The sequence below is a fragment of the Myxocyprinus asiaticus genome, chromosome 10, assembly GCF_019703515.2.
Source record: "Myxocyprinus asiaticus isolate MX2 ecotype Aquarium Trade chromosome 10, UBuf_Myxa_2, whole genome shotgun sequence".
In the NCBI taxonomy this organism is placed as follows: domain Eukaryota; kingdom Metazoa; phylum Chordata; class Actinopteri; order Cypriniformes; family Catostomidae; genus Myxocyprinus; species Myxocyprinus asiaticus.
Window position 1 is genome coordinate 46,270,001 of NC_059353.1, and position 5,979 is coordinate 46,275,979.

The window sequence follows — 5,979 nt, forward strand, 5'->3', positions numbered from 1 at the left end:
ATCTGAGCTGCACTGTTACGGTTTCAATGAAATTATTACACGTCTCGACCAAGAGTGTGTGTGTGTGTGTTTGACAGGGTTAGAAGTCGGATGGAGTGGGACATGGGTCTCTCCACTCCTTTATATCCTGCGTTGCCCCCATCAGGTATTAGTTTCACCAAGTTCAACTCACAGATTTGTTAACTATGCCCTCTTTTTTGCATTTTTGCTCTTTATGGTGACAGATTTGTAGGTCGTGATTGCACGCACAACCTCTCAATGATAATCTATTTTTATTGACTTACCTTGAAGATAAACTTTGTTGAGTTTAGATTTAACCGTTGATGGCCAATGCGGTCTACATCTTCAAATGTAAATGCAGGCAAAACTTTTAAGGACTGTGAAAACACATACACCTCGGCAGCGGCCATAGTTGCATTTACCCAACTATGACGACTTGCGCTTTGCGAACGCAGTAGTGTGAAAAGGGTCCATCAGTTTTGGGTGAGAACAGACCAAAATATAACTCCTTTTTCACTGTACATCTTGCCTTTAAACCTTTATGCACAATCATGATTTCAAGCTTGATTACACTTCCCAGTGCTTGATGCATGTGCGGAGCGCTAGATGGCTCTAGGAAGTATGATTGAGCTTGAAATTATGATCGCCAAGGAGACTGCCAATGTCAAGATTTACATTGAAGAAGGAGTTATATTTTGGTCTTTTCTCCTCCTCATAGATTGGATCGCTTCAGAAGACATGGATTAAACCACTGAAGTCTTATACACAGTGCAAAAAACATATATGTAATGTATATGCATATATGAGCCATATAAAGGGGTGCCGGGGGCACAATTGGGACCCCAGCCCCCCTAACCAATGTAGGTATTGCATACATCCTCAAAAATGGGTAGTTTATGCTGCCTTTATGTCGTTTTTGGGACTTGAACATTTGGTCACCATTCACATGCATTGTATGGACAAAAACACCTCATATCTTCATCAACATATCTTCATTGCTGTTCCACAGAAGAAAGAAAGTAATACGAGTCTGAGATGGCATAAGGGTGAGTAAATGATGAGAGAGTTATCATTTTTGGGTGAACTATACCTTTAGGGTTATTATTCTTCTGAGATAAAAAAAAAAAAAGATTGACTGTAATTCATTGCAGAACCTTCAAGCAACATCCTTGTTCTTTTCAGAATTCTGTCTATCTATCTGTCTATCTATCTGTCTGTCTGTCTGTCTGTCTGACTGTCTACTTCAACATATAACCTTTAAACTTCAAGATTTTACAACTATTCTGAACTTTCGGGCAGTACTTTGCCAAGCCAACATCAATATTTGTATTTTTATTTTATTTTTTTTACTAACTTTCCTTTTCTTGTTATCAATGAAGTTGTAAACTGCGTGCACTGAAATTAAAGGTTCAGAGGCTACAATATCATGGCTGGGAATTTTCAGTGTGCATTCCAACTGAATGTGCCATTTGTGGTGAGGGGTTTGTATGTCATCTACACCCTGTGATGTTAGCAAGAATATCTGGAACAAATGGTGAACAGCTATTAAGCAATGTCTGAATTTAATTAAAATGAGTCTGTTTAGTATTGGGAGGATTCGTCAACATATTTAACATATGTGTTCATGTTACATGCATCATAACCTCACAATGTTTAATACTTTAGTAGAATTCCCAAAGCAGACAGTGTAAAAGCCCAGCCTTACCTTTTGTCTCAGAAAAGTGGTCGAAAAGAGATAAACAGTGTCATGATTTAAAAAATGGATGTTTCTAGTTGGCCTTAACTAGCAGAAAGAGCATTTTTTCAGTTGCACTTACTGGACAATTTAAATCCCTGAATCAATACAGCTGTGATTCAGCAGCAACAAAGTGGTCGTGTTAAAGCTTTTAACCATAAAGCACATCTAGTGGACACATGCTCACTCATTTTATTCCTAGCAGATTTAGTACCTAATTTTTATTTATTTATTTTTTTCGGTCGTACACTTTGGTTGCTCAGGCCTAACATGTACTGATAAGGAATAGCTTAAAATCACTTCCATCCTCGGAGATCAACTGTATTCTGTCCAGTGACTTGTGGATTGTTTGGCATGGAAATGTCACACCTGTTGGATTTTCCCTCCATGCTTTATTTTTTTTTATTCCGTAGGAAATTATTTTTTTTATTTTGTGTCTGATTGTCAAAAGCATTTATTTTGCTGTTAATTTTAAATGCATGAAATCAAGAAAATCATAAGCCACATCCACACATATCCGTTTTAATTTGAAAACTCTGTTTTCAGTTTCCTAACGTCATTATTTTCCAAAGTATGCCATACTACAGAGTGTTTTCGAAAGTCTTTGTTGGAGGAAAATTCTATTCAAGTGTGGATGGGTGAGAGTTAAACAAAACAAAAGCAATGTGTTTTTAACCAAAAAAACATGGCCTTAGTCCACATACAACAATGAGAATCGTAAGTAATTTAATGATTCTTGTTCCAATTCCACTTAACGATTCCATTTTTGATTCCATTATTGATTTTTTTAATACATTTGAGCACTTTGGTTCCAGAATTGTTATTATTTTTTTTTTTTTTTATGGAACTGGTTTTGAACAAAAACTATTTCTTGATTCCCAAACATACATACTACTCTCATGATTTGAATGTTTGTATTTGTTAATTAAATGATGAGTGATTTCTGAATATGGACTGTAATTGCATTTGTTAAGTGTAATTAGTCATGAAAGCTTTTAGGTTATGGAAAAGCATTCAATATATGTCAGCAAATGCACGGACCATGTGTTTGATGGTTTAGATCTGTTTTAATCTCACAGTGGATTAAAATAGCAATGCTGCCAGATAAAGGTTTGAAGAGGGTGTTGTCTTTGGAGCAGAGCCGAAAACGTTATGAGACTGTGCCCCACCACTCCTGAGACCATTTAGCAGATTATGGCCCAATCCAAGTTTACCATTCTGTGACTTCTACATGTTTTTCATAACTGTTAATTCTGGTTATTACGTTTGCCATAATTGTAACCAGTTAAATTGTTTCTCTCAGTACAGAGACATGGGCATTTTCTTCTGCTTTTGGCTTTTTTGAGGGAATTTACCTTATTAGTGTGTAGGTTGGAATACACGTAATGAAGGATAACTACATCAGTGCTACAATAGTCAAGGTCAAGGATCAAAAGGCCTTCTTCAATGCATTACAGAGTCCAATTTGGCTCAGTCCTATTTCCATTGACCATTGATTCCATTAGTGTTCAGCTCAGGCTGTCAGCTGATGCTTTTTACGGGAGCAAGTGAGAGTAATGACATTAAAATAATTGAGATAATTCTAAACTGACCCTCTTTTCTTTCTGTGGTTATCTACAGTAAGACAGAAAATAATGAAGTGATTTCAGCTGTTCTCCATTGTCATTGCTGCACCAAACAAACTTCTGCCCTTACAGTATATTACAGTTCTTCAAGAAATAGTTCACCCAAACCTTGCTGTTCCAAAACCTGCATGCTGAGAATTTTTAAATAATCTTTACGCTGCTTTTTTCCATCTTACAAAGGTTCATATTTGCTACGTCTGTCAATCTCTAAAAAGAAGAAACAAAAAAGTAGTCCATATGACTCAGTCAGATAATTTTAGTCTGTTTCTCACACAAATCTATCGCATCATATGGAATACAGCACACAGGTTGTATGGACTAATTTAATGATAATTTAATGTTATTTTATTTTTGTTTGTTTGTTTGTTTATTTATTTATTTCATTTGGAGTTTGAAATCCGTGGTCACTTCAAACTATCGTTGTATGGAGGGAGGAAACTGTATATAGATTCTCCTTTTGTTTTCCAAAGAAAAAATAACATTTAATCACTATTCCTTTAATCATTTACTGTGGAATGTGTTTTTGAGAAGATGGGCTCACAAATTGCACATCATTAAGCTTATCAAACACAGTATTTCCATATATGATCTTAACTCTCAGCCATAAAGTACTCCATACTCAAATAACCCACCATAACCCTTTTTCTCTGCTGTGTGAGCAGCATACTGTAAGGAACAAACTGTGCACAAACAGTTGAAAGCTGTAAAATGATTTGTGTATTAGCTTGAATCTGGGTCACTAGATCATCTGCTTTTCATGGGCGTGTCTCAGTTATCTTCATTGGCAAAGTGCCCAAGTGTAATTACTTAAACATTGTGAATTAAATAAGTCCTAGTACATCTAATACTTTGCATGTTACCTGCAATAATACTGTTACAGTGTGTGTGTGTGATTGATGTGCACCTCTTTAAAAATGTTACTTCACCTTGCATCAACGCAGACCTCAACAGCTGTGATTTGTCCTCTTTGTAAACAGAGACCTGCCCCCTCGATGATTAAAAAGATATCTGAGGTAGCTTAGCATTTTCTCCAAGATTATTTTAAGATCTATGCATCCTATCATATTGTATTTGGGCTCATTTGAATCAAGAACATCTGACGTTTTTATATTCTATTTATGATGCATGAAGTTACAAATGAAGCACCACAGAAAGCCATGTCTGTTTACAACTTACAAACTCTGTGCCTTCACTTTATATATATTTGGTCTGTGAGCCTTGTAAAGTTCAACTTTAAAATGGCACACATTTTGTGTTGGTCAAGCAAGTAGTAATTAATTAATTATTATTATTATTATTATTTTACTTTTTTCCAGTGTTGAGCATCAAAATATTCCAAAATATTTTATTTAATATTATGTAAGAGCAAGCATACAGGATTTTCCTGGTTTATATTCTCTTTGCATGGCAGGTAGCATGTATAATAAGTAATGTGAACCTAAATCTCAACATGTTCACATACTTTAACTCGTTTTTAATACTACAATAATTTAATCAATACTTTAGAATCTACCATTGAATCGCTTTTGTTTGTTTATGACATGTATAATTATTTCAGAAAAAAAAGGCTTTTCTCTCAATACACTAGCATTTTGTCTGTGTACTCGCAGAAAATGCAAACCACTGCGTAGAGGCTACACTGTAGGTTTGATGCAGAAATATAAATAAGCCTTAAAGGGATAGTTGTCATGTGTATTTTGTTGATCCATGTTTTTCATGTCTTTTATTTTGAAATTCTAGTTCCTGTTCCCTAGTCATGTGATGTCCTGTTTTCCCTCTTTGTTCATGTGTCTTGTTTTCATTGGTTTATTGTTTAATTATCTTGTTTAGAGTACTGTTTGTTAATTGGTTTATGTTCTCTCATGCCACGTATTTAACCCTCATGTTTTCCATAGTCCATTGTCAAGTGTTGTTGAATGTGGATGTGTTTTGTGCTTCATAGTCAAGTCGTTTATGTTTATGTTTATGTTTATGTTTTGTTTTATACACACGTTTGGATACTGCACCTTGTAAATAAACTGCACTTGGGTTGTCTTTACGTCATCATCTTCGTCATTGCCAGCACACATCATTACAGAATACTTGACCAACTATGAACCCACCAGTTAAGCTCATACGGCTACGTCAGGGGAATCGTCCCCTGGAGGATTACGTAGAGGACTATTGCACTCTGGCCAGCCAGGTGGATTTTAATGTGGTCACCCTCAAGGACATTTTTAGGGTGGGATTAAGTGAGCCGATCTCCTCCTTGATGCCTGGCAGTCACAGTTCCCTCAGCCTGGCTCAATATATCGACCTCGCCCTGCAGATCATTGGTTCCACGTTCACTGTGGGGGAGGCGGATGCCAAGCCAGAGTTCCACGACATGGCCGCCGCCGAGCCAGAGTTCCACATCATTGCCGCCGCCAAGCCAGAGTTCCACGTCATGGCCGGAGCCGAGCCAGAGTTCCACGTCATGGCCGCCAAGCCAGAGTTCCTAATCATGGTCGCTGAGCTAGCACCATCTTTTGCTCCATGCCACGTCATAGCCACGCCTCAGCCTGCTCCATGCCATGTCACAGCCACGCCTCAGCCTGCTCCATGCCATGTCACACCCACGCCTGAATCTGCTCCATGTCA